Source organism: Carassius auratus, unplaced genomic scaffold (assembly GCF_003368295.1).
Source record: "Carassius auratus strain Wakin unplaced genomic scaffold, ASM336829v1 scaf_tig00216891, whole genome shotgun sequence".
NCBI lineage: Eukaryota > Metazoa > Chordata > Actinopteri > Cypriniformes > Cyprinidae > Carassius > Carassius auratus.
The window spans coordinates 73,897-97,426 of NW_020528788.1; the positions used below are offsets into that span (position 1 = coordinate 73,897).

Here is a 23,530-nt window from a genome sequence, read left to right on the forward strand (position 1 = left end):
CACATTAGAAAAATTACTAAAACTTAAACTAAAATAAATAAAAGTATGAAAAATAAAACCTAATTTAAAATATATATATAGTGTATAGTATTTAAATGACTTTTCACATTTTCTAGGGGAAAATACGTATGAAAGTCTGCAGAATTAATTACATTTTTTTTATTGGTTTTGCCAACAGGATACTAAGCCCATTTTAGTAGCTTATGCAATTTGTGAAAAAAATATGCAAAAACCTGTGGGTGCAGTTCAAGCCACAGGTGTAGTATAATAATAATAATAATAATTTTAAAAAGGCAGAAAAAGATAAACAATATATAATAATAATAAAACAATTTAACATTACATATTAAATATTAATTAAATATAGTTTATATTAAAATAATAGCATGTGTATAATTATATCAAATAATTGTATTTTATGTTTTAAGTAAGTTAGTTAAAGGTTAGATGAGTTTAGGTTTAAAGCTTTATTTCAGTGGAAATTAAATGACGTCATGCGTACAGAAATCAATACATAGTTTTTATGTAGGCATTATCGTTGTCAGTTAAATTTTGAACAATGAAACAAATTAATATTCTTAAATTATATATTATATTTAATGTTAAGTTTCAGAAAAAGTATTTACAAAAAAACACATCACATCTAAGACTGAAAAGATTAACAACATAAAGATTGAATGCAGTCTGTATGGAAGCAGACTGAACTAATTTAATTAATGATGTTTAAAATTAAGGTTTAGAATAAAGACAATTTTTGAGGAACATTAATAGAGTCCTGATTCCCGGTGCACTGCTTCGTCACTGTACTGTACATGAAAACATCTCACGCTTTACTGCAAACACTGGCTTTAATCATGAGGAAAAAAAGTACAATTTACACAATAAATGTAATGTCGGCTTTTTAGGATGAAAATAATAAGCTTAAAGGCAGTATCACGAACACAGCTGAAGATGCTTAGAGCATCCATTACCCCGTTACAGCCCTACTGCTGTAATTTGTTAGTACTGAAGCACAATTCATAACTATAACAGCTTAGCCGCGTGTTTATGCTCTGACAGTATGAAAAACGACCCTGCAGGTGGAAACAGAAAGTTTAGCACCATATGTTCAGCGCCCTGCATTTCAACAGACGGCTGCCTTACCTGGATGATTGGCTGCGCTCAGGCGTCCGTGGCACCTGCGTGTGCATTTGACACAAAGCGAGCTCATTACCGTCAATAGAGACGGATCCAGCTTGCATTCCGAAATAAGACGTTTCTACTGCTAATTACTTCCATTCCTCTCAAATTAATTGGAGTAAATAAAAATGATTAAAGAGGCTAAGAATAGCTCCAAGCCCTGATGAACGGCAGGCGTTATGGCAGCCGTTCCTGAATCACCCTCTCTGCTTGAGGAGTTTAACACGATCACACACTGCCAAGAGAGCTAATTACAGTTCAACCGCTAACTCACGCTCACGCCACGTAAACACACGCTCCCACACATACATATGAAGAAATCTGGCTCTGCAATTTTTGAGCTAAGCGCGGGACAGACAGAAAGTCATAACTCATTCAAATGCATGTCAATCAAGTGGTCAGGGGGATATGTAAACTTAAATTGAATCTGATGGCTTGAGATGTAACTAATATAATTTAGCCATTAACGGTGACGTGATTTCTGTGCCACCCAACAGAACTGCAGAAATAAAGACTGATTTCAAACCAGGGTGGCGCAAAATTCAGAACTGAGATGGCAAATCTTTAACTCCATCTTTATGTCTATCTATCTATCTATCTATCTATCTATCTATCTATCTATCTATCTATCTATCTATCTATCTATCTATCTATCTATCTATCTATCTATCTATCTGTCTGTCTGTCTGTCTGTCTGTCCGTTCATCCACCCACCTATATGTTTATCCATTTATCTTTCCAATATGTTCATCTGTCCATCCATCTATCCATCCTTCACAGCATGTCCTGACAAACTTTGCTATTCTGGGGTGAATTTCCAGTGCATTTGGATCTACTTCCTTACAATCATATTGAAATGTCAGTTCATGTGTAAAAGCGTGTGCACATACTTCTCACAATGAGGTTGACGGTTCTTCTCGCAGGGTTTCCCACATTATTGACGGCTGTGCAGTTGTAGATGCCGGCATCAGCGGGAGTGACGGACCGAAGAGTGAGGGACCCACCTCGGATCATGGACCGCTGAGGGAGGGATCCAGGGTACCGTGACCAGCTGACCGTAGGTGTGGGAAAGCCCGCCGTTACCTCACACGACAGCGTGACGTCTTGGCCTGGGTCCACCACGTACGTCTCATTCACAGACAGCTTTAGAGCAGGGGGTGCTGGGAGAGTAAATAAAAGTATGCATCATTAAAAGCTGGTGGGTCTCCAGTTTATGTCTAGATGAGTGAGTCTTGCATTTACAGGATAGAGCAGAACAAGGGAAGTGCAGGTGGTTTTGCTACAACATGTGACCACATGAAGCTAAAAGCTTTTTGATGACAGGGTCAATACTACCATTGATCAATAAAAACATTTCATGAGAAATCACCTCTTCACTGCTTCTGGGTAAACTAACAGCTATTCTTAGCATGACACATAACTCAAGTCTCTTGGCAGACAATTTACAGTATCCCCTTCAACGATTCCCTTTTTTAAAGCCAAAGTGTCCTGTCAGTTGATCTGGCCTCAGCAATTGCTGATCATTTAGCCTCAAACCTTGAATATTTCCTTTGCACATAGACATTTTTCTGGCAGATTTACACTACAATAATATATAATATATAATATAATATAAATATTAGGGCTGTCAAATGATTAAAATTTTTAATCAAATTAATCAGAATTTTCAGTGGATTAATCATGATTAATCACTATTTGCAATTACACTTGAATCCTAACCATTTTTTGTTTTCTGAAATGCATACCACAAGATAAATAACAGGACACAGATACATAATTTTTATGTATTGATTCATCAATATGTGGTTCTTTTTTTCTGAATTTCAAAAGTTTAACTTTTACTTAGATCAAATTTACCTGAGCACTATATCAAACCATGCCATTTAACTACTGATAGTGTAAGAGTTTTAGGTGAACCAGTGGTTAAATATAGCCACATATCTATGAAATTATGCATAGAAACTCGAAAGCATGAACTCAGAAACACAAACATGCTCCACCATCACATAAGCAGCACTCTGGGCACTCTTGTTTTTGGGATATGTTCATTTGCTCTGCCACAATACTTTAGGATCGATATTTTCACGTTCTGAAGGCTTCAAGTGGCAGTAAAACCAAGTAAAAATGCATATGCTTTCCCAAACAGCTGTAATTTTCGCTGCATTGCATGTAGGCGTTCTGCGCATGCGCAGATGTAAAGGGAACTGAACTACTATAGTATTAATTAAACTTAAACTGACAATAGGAATCAATCTCTGGTTCTCTTTGTGTTTTAATATGTGTTAAAACATTTCACCAGCAAATGAAGACTGACACCAAGATGTGGTTTTCCCCAAAATTTTTTTACTTCGATTTCAGTTTAATAAGAAATAATTGAAGTCACTTATATTACACGGCTCATTTATATCAAATTCCTCACTTACATTACACGGCTTACTTAAATTACTCACTTATATTACACTGCTCCCTACTTTCCATTTTTCGTGTTTTTTCACCTTTCTCCGAGAGATGATTTTCGGTGTCACCTGTAGTTTTCCATGCGATTTCTTTCACATTTGATAAAGATATTAAATATTAGATATATTTTTAAAGATGTTAAAATTCAAAATAGTTTTTAAATGTTATTGGATGTCACTGTTCCCACCAGTCGTTGCACAAGTTAAGGTTACACACGATGACGAAAGCACGTTAGGGCTAGCCCTCCCGGAACTCATTGAGATTGCATTCCAGTGCCTGCAGTTTGAAAGAAAATTATCTTTGAATGGAAGTCTATGAGAGCAATCGGGGTGATTCTCAGTTTGACAGAAATTGCCCCAAAAGGGGTAGTATTACAGAAACACATAGACCTGGCACCTAAACAGGTTAGCTTTGAATAAACATTGTAATCTTTCTTTGTTAACTTAAGTTAATTTGTGTAATAAAATAATGTACGAAACTAAAAGTAACAATAGGAAGTATACTGTTTTGAAAAGAAACCAAGCAGGCTGCTGCTGCTCTTAATAATTGGGTATGCTTTGCTGTATAAACAGTCACGTCTTAAGTTTCTTTTCTTTCACAAAAGAGAGATATTTCAAGAACATGACCGTAGATGCTGCATTTTCCTCTCTACATGACTGAACACATGATCATTAAGCTAGAAATGAATTTCACAGTCAGAATCACACATTAAAAAAAGCACTTTATCCTTATGCCTATTATTACAGTGCACATAATGTTCATCTAATAAAACAATCAAAAAATATAATTACTCAATAGCTTTTTTGTGTATGTTTATATACTTTTAAAGAAAATAAGTAAATGCATTAGACTTTGTGCAATCTACTCATCAGGGTGACTGTCAATGAATAAATATCTTGTTTTACAAAGACAGCTGCAAAGTGTCGAACACTAGCACAAAAACTCATGGGATTAGAATACAGTATCTCAATCTGTTTTATATCATTATTAAGTAAAGGAGAAACACGGAAACTACATGAGGACATGACGCAGGCCAGATTCAAACCTGCATAGCCTACATCAGCCCCATGTCACGAAGCACACCGCACTGTGTCTGAATGGCATCAGTTCCATCTGTGCTCATTATCTCTGCAGTCTAGAACTGTCATACTGTACCTGAACAAGACCAGACTGCTGCTAAGCACCATAAACTCATTAGTTAAAAATAAATGACTGAAATTAGGAAGCAGAAAACCTGCCAATGTGCTTTTCATCTACCTACAAATTAATTGTCATTGGCAATATTTGAGCTCTGAATAGACTTGTAAAACACCCAACATAAAATGCCAAAAAATTCATTGTCTATTAGACCAATTAAAACTGATCCAAAAAGTTTATAAAAGAGCATCAGAAGTGATTAAAAATATCTTCAATTATCATGAAATGACTAGAATCATAACTAAAGTCATATTAATCAATATTTTTGGCTTGTTGTCCAGTTAAAAATTGCGGGGCATTAAAAAATATCGAAACATCCTTAAAACGAGATTTAGAAGCCAAAGTGGGTACAAAATAAAGTTTTGTTTTGTTTTTATAGAAAACAGTTTTGAATGTCTTTTAAAAAAAATGCAATCCAACAAAATGAATATCACTGTTTTTTCGTCTCAAGTAAATGGAACATTTGATGGATATTTCAATATTTAAGAAAAATACAGAACAAGAAAATGACCTCCCACAGTGCTGTCTGGGTCATCAAATAGTATTTTGACTTATATCTAATTACACCTAATTATTCTTTTATGCAACCAGAGATTAAAATATACTAACCCTTTAGAGAGGAAGAGATGTGAATATAATATGACTCAGACCTACATTCAATCATCCAAAAGTGGTTTAAATTTTATGTCCCACAAGCAGTACAATCCAGCGTAATCCCAAAAATAGGAGATAGTTCTCACAGGGTGAATCTCACGTAACCTGTCAAGAACATTTCAGGGCCATATTTCACTCTAAAATATAAATTGTATTAAAAAGACATAAGCATAAAAAAAAATATTATTTCTATTGATATTAGAATTTAAATAAATAATAATAAAAAAGACAGAAAGCACAAACTGACCCCAAACTAGTCTGATCTCTTCACTAAGCTCTTGTGACTTACATCTGCTGAAATCTCAGTTGATCCTGATGGACTCCAGCACCAGACTGGAGGGGATCTGGGCTACAAGCTCTCAGCTACTGTACATACAACAATCGTATTTGTTCTACAAATAACAGAGCGATCACAGGGACTGAAACAGAGATGGGGAAAGAGGGAAAAAGAGAGTCTGAGGAGGGAAGAATTTATCACTTCAATTTCCCGGAACGGTATGAGGGGGACGGCACAGCATCAGTCCACTGTTGTCTCTCGATAATGGGACTGATGTGTTTTACGGAGTTTACACCGCTTTAACAAACCGCTGCACTTCTGTGCTCCACAAGAGTAATAGATTTCAGTTAAATGAAGGGTCACAGGACAGGCATTAACTTAGGATGAGATAGAAAGTGAAATATGTCGCCTTCTGAGATCTTGTTTTGTTTCCAAAGAGCCCTTGCATAAAGGTTTTGGGGTGAATGCACAAGATCAGTGGGAAAACTGCAACCAAGACGGAAGACACAGAGCTGATGTGTTAATTAGAAACATACGTTTATTGGCTTCAATACTGAAAAGCATTGTTAACATACAGGGCTTGGACAAAATAATGTCAACACCCATTACAACAGGAGTTAACACAAGGTTTTAGTGCAAAAACAAACGTTGTGATTATATTTTCATTGTCTATATTCTCGAGTTTGTTTTTCAGTGTGGTATAAGATGTGTTCAACAGTGGTCCGTACAGATTTCATGTTACCATAAAGAAATAAGTTCACCCAAAAATGTAAATTCTGCCTCCATTTACTCATGTTTAACTATTTTCTAAACAAATTCTTTCTATTGTGAAATATAGCAAAAATATATTTAGAAGAATTTTGATAGCCACGAATCTGACGGTTGCCACTGACTTTGATTATATGGAGGGAGAAAAAAATGCTGTGAATTTCAATGTGTATCATCAGCTGTTTAGCTACCAACTTTCCAACCGTTTAGTGTTTTAAGAATGACAGTCTAATGTCAGTGTAAACAAAGCATGGCAAGAGTTCATCAGTGAAGAAGAAAAGTGGGTGAAAACTAAAACACTGAGAGGGACTGTGTTGAAACAACACAGAACTACTGCTGCAAATTGACAGCAAACTTCAATATTCGCCTTGAAGCGCCTGTTTCCACAAAAACCGACCACAGAGAGCTTCACAAAGCCAACATCCATGAAAGAACCTCGACTGCTAAAACTTTCATCACAGACACCAGTGCTAAAATGTGAAAAAAATGGAGTCATGATTATAAAGCCTGGACAGCTAGAGCACCAAGATCAACTTCAATACCTGCCCTAGCCAGAAAAAATCACCTGACTTTAATATCATCAAACCACTTTTAGAAAGAAGAATGAGAAACTGATTCTCTCCTCCGAAAGAAACCGGTAGATTCTACTGGAGACTATCATTGTAGGAATCTATTCTAATATGGTTAGATGCTGGCAAATGGTGTTAAAACGACTTCATAAAGAAATACTGCTGATTCTAAGGTTGTTTACATTATTGAAACAACCAAACCACAGTGCGTTTCAATTTTATGTGCCATGTAATGGTGATTCTATCTAAAACAGTGCAAGCTATGCAAGCAATCCCACCACACATCTGGATCAAACATGACCTTTTTGACTCCAGAGCTCACAATTCCTCATTCATTAGAATTGCATCTCAAAAACAGAATTCAAAATAGTGGAGACGTGTCTGGTAAGTCACAGTGCTATCTAAACTCATATTCTGTTTTCCTGTTAGCTTCTGAGAAAGTTTTCCCTTCAAAGAACATGATTCTACTTCTTAACAATTTAACGGAGTCTGATTAATTATATTGGAATCAGATAAATAATTAAATTTCACACATCATCCTCCAGCTGCTTTTGATTATTGGTTTTAAAAAAGAAGCAGTGTGTTTCCAGCCTTAGACTAAAATACTAGAGCGGCATGTAAAAAACGAACTGAAATAATGGCACATTATTCACTCTCAGTGAATGGCTGAAAGCACAGAAAGCAAGCCAAAAATGTGTACAACTATTTGATTAATATCTATATCTGTCCATAAGAAATAAGTGCAGATTATTGCACAGACACTGTAGAACAAGGCAGAATATATTGCTGTACTCAGGAATATCTTGTTACCTTCTAATTAGTGTTTCAATAAAAATTCAGAGTATCTTTTGCTTTGATGCTGCTAACCTGTCAAACTTTCCTTCAGCTTCCTGTATCAGTTCAGTAAACACAAGACTGATAAAATAATGATGTGCTCTTTATTGGATTCTCCATCCAAAAGTAATAAGTACTGATTATTTCAAAGACATAACTCAGAAAACAAAGCAGGCAACATGAACCTTTCAGCGCCTGTAGCTTTCGTATATCAGTCACTGAGTTTATCCTAGAAAGATTCTATTAAAGGATTTCGGTGTAAAAAACAGGGCAAAACCTTCTCTTCTTGGAAGGCATTCTCTGTCTTGTGTCACTTTGAGGATTGTTCATTCACTTCAGTGTCACATGCGCCAATCACATGCGTCAATCACTGATGGCTTCACCACCAAAAAAAAATAAAAAATAAAAGAAGTAATGCAAAAGCATGGCAGATTAACAAGGCTATCAGAGCCGTGCTGCCGTGACAACAGATAAAAAGTAATTAGTACTCAGCAATGTTAGACACGACAATAACATAATTAAAGCAATTTATCCTGTCTGATTTAATGATGCCTGTCTCAATTAGAGCTGTTAAATAAATCGTAACTGCATGGCAATAAACCTACTGATATTTTTTTTTTTTTTTTTTTTTTGTCTGATAAATCTGTGTATGATTGTGTTTGTGTGTGTGTGTGTTGTTTGCCCTTTTATCAAAGTCAGAACATGTTATGATTTTGTTTGTGTAAACATGTATCAGCCTATATGTGGATTTGTTGATGAGTAGAATTCTCCTTTGTATTTATTTATCTACTACAGAAGTATATATTTATATTTATATATATATATATATATATATATATATATATATGTGTGTGTGTGTGTGTGTGTGTGTGTGTGTGTGTGTGTGTGTGTGTGCGTTTTTGAAATTATGTTTTACTCTTTTTAACTAAAGGGCAGTTTAAAATAACTAAAACTGTCAAGATAACTGTCTCATAAAATAAAATAAAATAAAATAAAATATCAAAATGGCTCACTAGTTTAAATATGCTATATTAATAAGAGCCTTAAGAGAAGGGAACTTTTTCAGTAGTTAGAACCAGTTTCTACATACTTTCTTTTGGCTTCAGAAAACTTACAAATATGTCATGTGGACAACTATTATGGTTTATTTATGCTGTGTTTTTGTCTTTTATTGAGCATTGGGGCCGTGGTCACTGTACTAAAATTCTAAGGAGGGAAAAAATAATAATTATGCAAAGACTGGAATGGCATGATGGTAATCACATGATGACAGAAATGTAACTTTGGGTGAACTGTCCCTTTAACCGGCCAATGTCCTCTCCCTAGGGGAAATGAGTTTGTACATCACACACACGCAGCCCATTCATCCTCATTACACCTGATGGTGTATTAGTGCCGTGCATTGATGGTAAGGGACGGCAGGTGTGTGTAGCGAGACACAGACTGATCAATATCAGACACATTTCCTCTCAACCGCTCTCTGTTATGCATACGGCATGCTTTCAAATCTGCTTTGCTATTGAAAAGTCACAGTTGTGCTCTTGCATATGCATATGGAAGAGATCCATGTCGTATAAAGGACAGTGGTCATTGTTTCTCACCAGATCAGACAGACCCATTGGTTATCCCTAGATAAAAAGCATTATTTTAAAGGGAAGAGAAAGTGACTGAGCAGAGAAAGGAAATGAGATGAGAACATTTTACTAGACTCAAACCACAATTCTGGCAAGATCACTGATATCAGTATGATATTACTGTCCATAATGGATACTAACTACATACTAAAAAATAGAAAAGTATACATTTTATAATGCCTCCTACATTTTTTAAAAAAGAAAATAATACATGAAATGCAGCAATAAAAAGTTATTTTTGTGCAAAAATGTATTAAAAACAATTCCAGTCTGAGTCACATAGGATTTAGTTAGCAGTAATAAGCAACATTTCTTAATATTTTTGTCTATCTGATCCAATCAATAAAAGTGTTAAACTGCCTTTTTTATGAATTTTATTTGACTTGTTTTTCAATAAAATATATTTTACTTCAGATGCAACATTGCATAATATATTCATTCATCTTTCCAACACCATCTATTGAAAATAATTGTATTTTGTCTTTCTTTCTTTCTTTCTTTCTTTCTTTCTTTTTTACTTTAACATATTTATACTTAAATAAGGAGAAGAACTCTTCCAGTGCATTAAGACAAAACACAAATATTATACTGACAAAGATATATTGTCTACAAACAAGCCTTAATATCCTACGCGGTGTTGCTTCACAAGTAAATTAATCTTGTTTAAAGCATGTTTATATATTTTAACTAGACAAAATACTTGTCAAGAACAGGTTTTGTGCAGTGTAAGAATCCCCATATTTCTTCAGGTTCATTCATCATAATGTATGTCGAGTGCATTGCATTATGGGATGCAGCATGCTCAGTTGTTTAAAACACATCAAGTCAAATATACAGTAGGTCACTCCTGGTGTTTTATGTGCATACATTAATCCACATAATACAGACAGTCTACATAATATATACTGCAGAAATATTAAGAGTTTTATGTTATTTTCAACAGCACCTCTCACTGTTTTGCCTTCAAACACAAATGGACTGTAGGAAGGAAATATGTCTCAGTGACCAGTGAAGCATACAGTGTGTGTGTGTGTGTGTGTGTGTGTAGGAGAGAAAATCACCAGAGCAACAAGTATAGAAAGATTGGACATCTTCCATCTCTATTGCTGTGGGGACCAGGCTTGTGCAATTAAGCCCAGCCAATTACTGCCAGCTAATGGCTCAAAGACGCTGAGACAGAGATACATTAACACAGCTAACCAACGCTTAACCAACCCTTTATTAGACTCATCCTAACAGGGAAACAATGACCCCTAAAGCACTAGCACATGTTAAGCAGTGCACATTAACCCACACTGCAGTAATTAACATATATCCGGCGCCAGAAACTCACCCCCGTAATCTGAGCTACAAACAAACCATTTGCGTTCGAACCCTCTAGACGTGAACAAAGAGAGCCTACGGAGATTACAAAAGCACTTCAGAGAAAACACACTGTAAAATAAACTTACAAAAGTGCCAGTCAGGGAAACTCTAATTAACTGAGGGAAGGCAGTTTGAATTGAATGGACAAAAACTGTCAACAGATAATGAGGATTCATTTAAATGGGGTTGTTTTTGAGCAGTCTTACCAATAAAAGGAAATATGACTGAATCTTGGTATGTTACATCACATTAAAGCAGTATGCAGTTTGTGACACCAGATGCACAAAGACATATGACTGATTGACATACTTGATTTAGCCAAAATAAATAGTTTAAATTAATTCATTAAGATTGTTGAGGCAAATAAAGCTTTTGATCCAATCAAAACCCTTGATGAATGGATGGATGGATGGATGGATGGATGGATGGACAGATGAATGGACAGATAGACCATTTTTAATGAGAAAGATGGGTGCCAGTGCCCCATAGATGCATAGAAATGAATTAATAATTTATTTTTTTCAAAAATGGTTGAACAAATCTGCATTACTGTAAGTCAAATGTTATATAATGTCAACTCAGATTTTTCATTAATTTGCTATGAATAAACTGATCATTTGCTTATCCATCCTTTCCCAATAAAAAATGAAAAAGCAATCAAATAGGATGAAGTACATTCCATTTATAAAGTATTGAATTCACTGGATTATACCAACAAAAATATTAATGCATGGGTATTTAGTATGGAAAAATTATATTTTCAATGTGATATATATGGGATATAAAGCTGAGATTTATGGCTGACATTCAGAGAACAAATAAAGATTTTCCTTAACATCAACCATGTCACATATCTTGTCAAATCCATCTAGTGTCAATACAGTCGTGAGCAGCTGTCGACACACACACACACACACACACACACACACACACACAAGACACACTGTGTGTTCATACAACAGAATCATAGCATGGCTGGCGTGAGGGAGAACGATTTACTGTAGCATCTTTAACAGGTCGAATCAACTTCAATACAACATCAGGATTACGATACAAAAATCAATCTACCGGACGCCACCTGTTCTGTGTGTGTGTGTGTGTGACCCACATGGGGAAAATCTAATCCTGGTCATCCATGGCATAATAATAGCAGAAAAAAATTATCTCTCCAGCCCTCAACCAACTACAGACAAATATATCACAAGAACATCCTTGTCTAACTAAATACAGATTATTAACTACTTTAAATCAGATGCTGAATAAAAAGCAACTCTGTAACTCTCCAAACTGTGTTCTAGTGAAATACAGAAGACAAGTACCTTCTCACACATACACACACATAGTGATATACATGTATATGTTTTTGCACCGTATTTTTGAGGTATAATCCAGTGAATTAATGAAATTGTATTTATTTATTTATTGAAATTATTTTTTATTTTCACTTCCCCTTCCCAAATATAAATGTTTAGGTAGCAAGAAAATGAATTCCTTGTCAAAAAGAGAATGACATCTTATTTAGCAGTGTGAGCGGGGCTTCAGCATGATGCCTCAAACTCTGTCTGTAGACCCTCTCCTAATTTCTACTGCTCCTTTACTTTGATGCTCCTAAAGCATTCAGAACGACAGGTCATCATATGTCACTGTAGTGGGATTCGGCTAAAAAGAAAACATGAAAGCATTACAAGAGGGTGGAAAATTGTTTGAAAAAGAAAAATGTTCCACCATGTTGGCTCTTTTCTCTGAATAATGACAATCTCTCTCTCTTCCCGATCTTCTACAGCTCTTTCAATCCCAGCCATACAATTATCCAATTAAAGCTTCATTTGAGCGAGATTGAGTTATATCAGTTGTTTCCTCTTGAATGATCTGTACAGATGGTGCCTGTACGTCTACATGAACGATGCATGCATAAACATATAATTAAACACAAAACACTGACGTAGCAATCAAAGTATAGTATCTGTATTTGTTTTTATCTTCTGATACGTGCATAGAGCTGAAATCCCAAAGGTTTTTAAAATTTAATCAGTGATAAAGGTCATTAAATTGCCTTTGATTTAAATGAATATGGCATATGATACATTTTTTATACTAGTGAACTAAGTGCAAACAGACTCTTTTTGAGTGTCCTTGGATTTCTTTCAAAGCAGCAAGCCAGTTGACACTGTGGGTTGCAGTGGTTTAACCACAGCTGAGGTGAGGCAAAATATTAACTACCGTATTTTCCGAACTATAAGTCACACTTTTTTTCATAGTTTGGCTGGTCCTGCAACTTATAGTCAGGTGCGACTTATTTATCAAAATTAATTTGACATGAACCAAGAGAAATGAACCAAGAGAAAACATTACCGTCTCCAGCCGCAAGAGGGCGCTCTATGCTGCTCAGTGCTCCTGTAGCTTACACTGAAAACACAGCGCCCTCTCGCGGCTGTAGACGGTAATGTTTTCTCTCGATTCTTGGATCTGAATAAATGCGACTTACAGTCCAGTGCGACTTATATATGTTTTTTCCTCATCATGACGTATTTTTTTGACTGATGCGACTTATACTCAGGTTCGACTTATAGTCCGAAAAATACGGTAATCATAACATGGAACCTTTTGTGTATACAGAATAATGATGAGCTACTGCATGTGCTAAAATGTGAAGTACACAACAGAGGAAAGTGCATGAAATACTTTATTCCAGGCTAGATTTGACCTTAAATTTCCAGTATGATGAACAAACCAAAAGAAATATCAGTGAGTTTTTACATCATATCTTGAGTCATTTTTATATAAAATTTGTTTAAGAATGCTAAAACCTTCTAAATGAAAGCTAGGAATCCATTTTTGTTACACCGAAAAAACAATCTGATTCAACAATCATCTGAATCTAAAACATTAAATATTAAATCAAAGGGAAAGTACAACAAGAATACAAAGAATATATTTTATACTTTTTATTACTTTTTTTAATTAACATTTCGTAATATATATTTTAATACTATAAAATATAAATGTATGGATGTTAAATTAATGTTGTTATAAACAGATAACAGAATAATGTACACTACCACTCAAAAATTTATATCAGTACGATTTTTTTAATGTTTTGAAAGTCTCTTATGCTCACTGAAGCTGCATTTATTTGAAAATAATGATACAGTAAAAAATGTAATCTTTTGAAATATTATTTCAATTTAAAATAACATTTTGTGTGTGTGTGTGTGTAAACCTGGATTTTTTTGATGATGAATAGAAAATTCAAAAGAACAGCATTTATTTCAACTAGAAACCTTTTGAAACATTATAAATGTCTTTAATGACAATTTAATGATTCCTTATTGAATAAAAGTATACATTTCTTACTGACCCCAACATTTTGAATGGTAGTGTATAAGAGAAAAACCCTATAGAACAAATAAAATCAGATGATGAGCCATGATGGTTTGGATATAATATTATAAACCAAACATAGACCATGGACAAAGGGTTAAAGCAGGTCTTTCTCTCTGATCTGAGCTCTGACCTTCACACAAGCGGACGCTGACCAGCTAGGTTTGGAGTTACATGTCACGATCGACCCGTAATTTAAAACAGCGCATCGAATCCTGTGCACAGACGCAGTCTCCTTCACTCTACCCTCTAAAGAAGCCAACTTCTCAAACTTCATCGCAGCGTCCGACGCATGTTTCTCCTGCTCTCTCCAATTTCATCATGCCCCCTTCCTGCTCGTCAGTTCAGAAGAAAGAAAATGAAAATCAACAGAAAAACAAATCAGTGTTTTGTTCTTTCGGCGACGAGCTGCGTGTCCGTGAGTCGCGCGCTCCTGCCACGCGGAAAACAAATTCCAATTTGCAGCAGTGTGTTGTTTCTCCACAGGCCAGGACACCGGTGGGGCGCCGCGGAGCGTGTGTGTGTGTGCGTGTGTGTGTATTTGTGCAAGAGGTACAGACTTCTGATATTGTCACTCCAGACTCACTCATCTCTGTTGACTATTTCACAGCTGCCTTTCTAGTGGAGAGAGCAGAAAGAGGAGAATCAACAGCCTTTCAAACTCATCACAAGAGAGAGAACGAGAAACGAGGGAAATAAAGACACACACACACACACACACACAGAGGGGGGAAGTTTTGGGCTACTTTTAGATTTTCTCTGCGAGCTTTGAACTCGTTTCTCGAGCATGAATTCTTAATGCTGCTAATTCGAACACGAACAAACAAGTTTTTTACATGACTAATTCATAAAGGGTTTCACTGGATATTGTAGTCGCATTTTTTGTTGTTCTAGCAAAGATTTGCCGGTCACAGGCGTATTTTTGCTTTTGCTGTAAATTCGAATCATTACGGATTACACAAACAATTTATTCTGATGATGATGAAAATGTTAGTTAACAAGGAAAAAGCTTCAATAGGACTTCAGTGTTAAATATCAACTATTTAAAATACCTTATGAAACCTCTTGACAGCATGTGAAAAAGCATATATAGCAGAGACTGGGGCTAGTTGTCACAAGGTAAAGTTGACAAAGGTTTACAACTACTGTTTAGAAGGATTTTTTCCTTTTTTTCATGAAAGGCGTGAATATTTTGTATTTCAAAATATATCAAAAGTGAAAACCGTAATAATATTTCACATTATATTGTTTTTACTGTAAGCATAAGTGAGCATAAGAGACTTCTTTCAAAAACATTTCAAAAGTAATTTTTATAATATTGAATAAAGTTGTAAAATAGATACTTTTTAAAAAAGAAATTACAGTTTTGACAACTTATCTCCGTTGTCAGAGTATATTGACTAACGATATATTAACCCTGATAAATATTCACTGGAACAAAATGCATATAAACTGATCTACCATTCATAACTTATATAACCCTATTTATATCGGTCTCATTTATATTCTTTGTATCTTTTCTAATTCAAATTCCATTATTGCACTTTTTTTAATTCAAACTGAAATAGAAAACAGGAAAATGACAGCGAGAATAGGAGGGAATGAGATCTGGAGAGGAACCACTAGGCCACAGCTCTCATAAATCTATTCTAACAATGAAAAATCCCCCATACTCTCAGACCAACATGATCAAAGACACACGTGACTGTTCCTGTGTTATTTCTGTGCTGAACATCTCCACAGCGCTGACAGACAGTGAACGAGAGAAAGAACGCAAGATTAAAAGAAGGAAAAGTGAAGATGTAATCAAAGAAAGGTAAATTAAACCTGACAGGTCAACACATATCTAGGGGATAAGGAACATTGGAAGAGAAAAATAATAAAAAGAACCGAAGAAGAAAAGACTTCTATGGTTTCTATAAAACTAACTGCACAAACGAAATTCCACATGCAATTCATTTCATGTAATAAAATGAGCAAAATAAAAAAGCATGACTTTCACAAAACTCACTGCAGCTGTGGTATAATGAGTGAATGAGAGTGAAAGAGAGTGAATGTGAGCGTTTGAGCGTAAACGGGAACTCACTGGTGGTGTTGGTAAGGCGAAAGGTGACCGAGCTGTCTGCAATATCACACACGTTCCGGACGGACACCTGACAGGTGTAATTAGCAAAGTCTTGTGGACGGAGGTTTTTCAGTTTCAGCACCTTTGTCTCTCCCTGCAAACACACACACACACACATTCACAGACCGCACATCTGTTAGTCAAAACATGCATTTAACATAAAGACAACAAAACGCTGTTTGTCAGTGCCATTTGTGCTTTTTGTATTCCTCTTTGTGTATAATTTGACTGCTGAGTAATTCATATTTAATATGACAAACATTTTCCCACCTGCAGCATCACAGAGTGTAACAGAAGTGCAATCTATGAAATACTACTACAAAAAACAAACAAAAAAAAACACTTTTATTTATTATTTTTTTCAAAATAACGGTTGCAATATAAAGAAGCTTACTTTAACTGAAACCAACTGTGATGATGTAATTTCTTCAAATATGGTGTCAGAAAAAAGAAATGTCACAGCATAACAGGGGTAAAGCTGCTGTAAATTAATTACATTTTAATAGCATTCCAATGTCAAAAGCTAAAATTTTAGTAGTAGTAGCCCTTTATTGTCACCAGGCTAAAGTACCAGCGAAATTAGCCATCACTTATACACTACATTAAATTCGACGTTACCCATTCAAATACAATTGGGTTAAAACTGGAACACTCAATTTTGCTGATATTCTAAAAAAAAAAAAAAAAACTTACGCAATTTCCTTTGCATTACACACTAAACAAAGGTTCAGTTCATCAAATAATGAGACTAAGCTCTGTAAACTGTAAAATATGTCAGTAGTAATTCATGCGAGCACAAATGGGGCACAAAAGGTGACGTATTGTTTCCTGAGAATGACCCTTGTATTTCTATGCAATGTCATTTTTCAATGTCAACTTTGTGTGCATGATAAAAAGAGAATGAGTTCAGGAATTTTAAATTCATCTAATTCTTTTGACTGCGTCCATCAGGAAAATGAATAATCCTTATTATTAATAGCACAGCCATCAATCTCCATCCATCCCACTTTTTTCAAACGGCTCTTTAATAATAAGTGCTCAGATTATGAATTCATCACTGATGGATCGCTGATTTATTGAGTAGGTTTCTCTGCGATTGAGCGGGTCTCCTGTGGTTATCTGCTATTCCAATGATTATTACTCTAATTAAACTATTTTCTGTTTTAGGGGAAATAAGGCCTATAGAGAAATATATGTCCAGCTGGTGTAAGAGAGGTTTGGGATTTACTTAAGTTTGGGGACAAAATTTGCTAAAACTTAACTTAAACTTGGATTTTAAACTCCCTTTGGGCACACCAAGAGACACACACACACACAAAAAGGTAAATATAAAAGAAAATTAAAGAAACAAAAAAGGTATTTAATGGTATAGGTATAGGTTTAAGGTCTATAAAATATCATTACCTCACTAAAACAACAACAGAAGCCATAATAATGTTGTACCTGTGTGTACAGAGGCTCGTAGATATCCACTCCGTTGTCTTTGCTCTGTTCGATTGGTTTATTTCCTCGTTTCCAGATAAAGCGAGCAGGAGGGTTCGAGTTTACCGTACAGCGTAAAAACACTGTTTTCTCCTGATAGTAGTTCCCTCGTACATCACCCACCGTCTGGTGCACTGTGAGCACAGGCTTATCCAGATCTGGAGAGCAGAGAGAAAGAAAGAGAATTCACTTAGATTGGGGAAATGTAATCTCTTTAATGGAGTAATCTGAGAGGTAAATGCTCACAGAACCCATAATTATCAGAGTCTTGATCTCGTTGTCTCAGACAAGACCACTATTTCCACTGTACCGAAGGTGGCAATTAACTCAACAACCACTCAGCACGCTATTTTCTTCGTTACACACAGATTTCTCCAAAGTTTCGATGGATCTGAATAGCTGGTTAGCCATTTCACAAAGAGTTGCATTGTTTGAATGAATGATGCAATAAATGGTCTCTAAAGACCAAAAGATCTCTGGCTGATCTGACTGAAGACTTTTTAATGCGTGGTATTTAAACTAGTTTTAGTACTTTTATTTTTCGATTTTCGATACTAAATAGCTAAAAAAGCTCAGAGAATATAGCATCTCCCTGCATTTTTCACAGAAAAATGGAAATATGAATAAAAGGCAGTACAATGTTCATATGAATAAACATAAACATTAAATATGAATAAAAAATACACTGGCTACTTTCAATAAGTGCCTAACCAGACGTGCACACACCAAAACACACAGATCACGCGGAGCTCAGAAACAGATACAGAAGAAAGCGAGGTGAAGGTTCAATCTATGTGACTGTGTAACCCAGTCTGACCTCTGACCTCTCGCTGCTCAGTGATTCCCAATGAATAAACAGAAATCTGTCTAAAAGACTGTCTAACACTCTCACACACAGTCCTGTGTGTGTGTGTGTGTGTGTGGAGAGAGAGAGAGAGCACACATGAATGGCTTTATTTTAGCTTCTGAAGGAAATCTAAGCATAACGCCTGAGTAATTTCAACGGCAATAAGAAGCCCCAAATGAAAACATCACATCCGTCAGAGAAAGAATCACTGGGAAATGTGCTGATCCGTAGGGAATTCCCTGCCAATTCCACAGAGATTAATCCGGTGAGAGCACTAACCCACATCACAATGACCGTGTCAAATTATCACTCAATTTTATTAGATGTCTGGAGCTAATCTGATGACCACAGGCCAGAGGAGAAAATCATGAATGACACACCAACCCAACAATTTTCTGTACAGTGGTATGACTGTGTGTGTGTGTGTGTGTGTGTGTGTGTGTGTGTGTGTGTGTGTGTGTGTGTGTGTGTGTGTGTGTGTGTGTGTGTGTGTGTGTTTTACAAAGGTCTGCGGAAGCAGATTGTTCATGTACTGTATGCAAAACTCTGCATCTATTATGAAAAACTACTGTTCAAATGTTAGGGGGCAGTAAGATTTGTTTGTTTTTCAGAAAGAAATTAATACTTTTATTAGGCAAAAATTAATTCAAATTATCAAATTGTGTTTGTTATTAATTTTCTATTTGTCAGAAAAATGACAATAATAATAACCAGTTTATAAATATTAACCAACACAACTGTTCACAACATTGATTTGAGCAACCAATCAGCATATTAGAATGATTTCTGAAGGATCCTGCGACATCCTGTGACACTGAAGACTGGAATAATGATGCTCAGAATTCAGCTGTGCATCACAGGAATAAATTACATTTCAAAACATATTCAAACATATATATATATATATATATATATATATATATATATATATATATATATATATATATATATATATATATATATATATATATATATATAATTTCTTCTTTTGTTATTCTATTTCACAATATTACTGTTTTTACTCCAATTTTGATCAAATAAATAAAGCCTTAGGGAGCATAAGAGACTTTTCAATCCGTCAAACACCAACACACACCCTTCTGCATTCAGAAGAGCACAAACAGAGGCAGGCGTTTGATCCCAGCATCTCGTGAATTATTAAAACTCTTCATATTGCCTGAAATGGAGCATCACATGAGTGTGAGCAGCACATTTGGATATAATGAGCAAATACGAATGGCCCAGAATGCACTGGGAGCCTACAAATATCTTTTTTTCAGGTTTTCCGCTCATTTTTCTGTTTAGATCACTTACAAATCAGTGTCAACATTTGCCTCAAAGCTGTTCTCACACGCGCACCCCCAGTGTCTACATGGACAGAGTCAGTGAGGAATGGTGTGTGAGCGAGCTTGTCCTTTATTCTGTAATTCATGCTTTTCCATCCTGTCATTACAGCTAGGAATGCAGAAGTATTTGCATAATTTGTGAGAGTACAGCATAAAACCTGTGATCTCATAAACATGAGCTATCTCTCCACCTGGTTGGTCTGAGGGCACAGAGCCACAATGCACCTGTTCTCTACCCACAGGAACATCTCTGTATCTCTTTCGGAATTCAACTCACTCTCAATGAATATGTGTGAAAGGACAGATATGAGTGAAGTAATTTTGTGTCAGTGACTTTTACATGTGAATTAATTGCACAGAATATTAAGAAAGCATGGTCTCATTTTATCTTACAGTTTAATACTTACTATTAACTGTGAATTTGCCTCAATAAACTCTTAAATTGCTTCATAATAGTTGTTACGTTTAAGTATTGGGTAAGGATGTAGATAACATTCCCTCTAAGCTGTCACAAATATCTAGTATGCGCAGAAGAAATAATATTCTTCACACATGCAAAAAAAATCTGGGAAAGCCATTTGATTTAATTCTAGAAAAAGCAAAAAGGTTGCAATCCTCAGGTAAACCACTAGTCGGTGTCACTTTGGAGTTAGAACTGGTGAATAACGTTAACGGGTTTCATAAAATAGAATTATGTGAGCCAACCCAAACACAATGACGTGAAATGAAATTTCATCATGTATTAAAGAAGAGTGCTTTGATTAAGTGCTGGAAATAGTAGATGACGGGCACAGAATGGTAACAGAAGACATTTACAGGCACACACAGGTGTATTGTGCAAGCTGTACTTCATAGGGATGTTTAGACAGCTACAGAAGAATTCATGTTCAGGTTCTTTTGAAAATATTTAGCTTACAGATCTCAGATTAAAATGCTACATCACACACTTTATCACACTATCAAAAAAAAAGAAAAAATTTACTGACCCCCAACTTTTGAATAGTAGTGTATATTGTAACAAAATTTATATTTTGAACAAACACTGTTCTATGTAACTTTTTATTTATTAGAGAATCCTGAAAAATTTGTCACAGGTCCCCAAAAAAATATTAAGCAGCACAACTGTTCCAACATTGATTATAAATTAGAATGATTTCTGAAGTATCATGTGACACTACTGGAGTAATGATGCTGAAATTTCATTTTTGGTTCGCAAGAATAAATTATATTTTAAAGTATATTAAAATAGAAAACTTTTTTTTTTTAATTGCAGTAATATTTCATACTATATTTTTGTGAAATAGTATTCAGTATTTTTCTGAAAATAGAAACAGCTTTCATGAACATAACATAACTTCTTTAAAAAACTTTACTAGTGCCAAATTTTTTAACGGCAATGTATTATATAGAGGGCTGGTAATTTAACGCGTTAATTAGATTAATTAATTATGGAGAAAAGTAACGCGTTCAAATTATCAACGCATTTAACGCACTTTCCCCGGCCCAGACCATCAGCCATTTCGTACAGTCGATTGATGACTAATATGAAGCAGGGCAACAACTTACTGCATGATGGAGCCTAGAGAAAATCCCTAAAATGCAAGATCACACGAGAGCAAATGTGATAAGTCAGAACTGTTCATCTATGAGCAACCCACAGTGGCAAAGTACCGCGAGTACTTTGTGTACTAAATTGTACATCATTTAGTTAAAGGGTCAAATAAAATATAAATGGCACATTTAAAATTTTAAGTTACACACTTTTTTGTGTGTGTGTTGTACAGCTCTGGTAGTGGTGTAACGGTACACAAAAATCACGGTTCGGTACGTACCTCGGTTTTAAAGTCACGGTTCATAAGTAACCGTAAGTACCGTAAGTAAGGGAAAGAAATGCAAACACTTGTTTGTTTATTACTATAAACTTTTTTTTAACAATTTGTGTACAAATTGTTTTTAAACACTTTTTAATAAAACATATATATATATAAAATAAAAATAAAAAGAATAAGAAATAAAATACTGCTGCAAAGTTCTCCACTAAATAAAATACTCTCAGTCTCAATTTCACATGATATACTTTAACATTCTGTCAGAACCCCTAGTACATTACATGCTATTTTGTTTGTTGTCTGATTCAGAAATTTCTAGTTACCCATGTTCTTCAAGGTATTCTATTAATATGTTCAACAGAAGAAAGAAATTATTACAAGTTTGGAACAACTAGTGGGAGTGTGAACGATGACAACATTTTCATTTTTGGGTGAACTACCCCTTTAAGTCAAACAGTCCACAGTCTTTTCATGTTTGCTTTTCTGCAAACTGCGCGTTCATTATTAGTTACTGGACAGACATATTGATAATTTTCCCATTCAGCTCTACATCTAGAGAGTCTTGTGTTCAAAGGCCCTGGATGTTTTAAACCACGCATGTTTAGCACATGATGTGCTCACGTGAAAGGGCTATAACAGTGCACGTTCTGGAGACTCCATCATCGTCATGGAAAAACATAAGCTTCTTTAACCTCTTAAGTAATTAATTTCATTATAATTGCTATTAACATTATAAATGGTGCAAAACACTTATTTGTTGATTCAGCTTGTTGGCCTTTGTAAAATACGGGACAAATCACGTCCCCAAATATTTATGAAACAGGACGCATCTTGGACCCACTTTATATTAAGTGGCCTTAACTACTATGTACTTACATTTTAATTAATAATTTAGTACAATGTACTTATTGTGTACATACATGTTTTTACATTGTACTTATATTAAAAAAAAAAACTACATGTAATTACATCGGTATTTAATTTCTGTAATTACATTTATAATTACACTGTTGACCCATACTTTACACTTTAACCCACCCTTAAACTTACCCATACCTCCAACCCTCTCCCTAACCTTACCCCTGTCCCACCTCAAAAGCAGCAAAAGTGTTTTACAATACAATATGAACACAATAAGTACATTGTTCTTATTTTTTAAGTACATAGTAGTTAAGGCCACCTAATATAAAGAGGGACCCGCATCTTTTTACCTTTTAATAGGGGACGATTCCGTATTTTAAGAGATGGGTGGCAACCCTAGTTTGAACACATATGTTTAGTCGATCCTTGAACTGGAGTTTACGGGAGTTTACCGACTTTAAGCTATTTTTTTTTCATTGCAATGTACTGATTCAAAAATTTAAAGTGGGTATACGCAAAGCCGACTGATAAAGAACTGGGGATACACCATATACCTGCGTATACTCTCCACTACACCACTGATTTCAGATACTGGCAGGTCCTGGCACATAAAAGACATTGTAATTACTTGAATATCACAGATTTGTGGCTGAATTAAGCCCAAATGAGGTAAATAACACTGTAAAGCCCGAGGCAGCAGACATAGCCGACTGATATCATCTGTC

The 23,530-nt window shown here is 35.3% G+C and overlaps 1 pseudogene; it reads right to left on the reverse strand.

The window, feature by feature from the left end:
* Window positions 1-23,530, reverse strand: part of LOC113099225 (MAM domain-containing glycosylphosphatidylinositol anchor protein 1-like) — a 142,710-nt pseudogene that overhangs the window by 69,167 nt on the left and 50,013 nt on the right.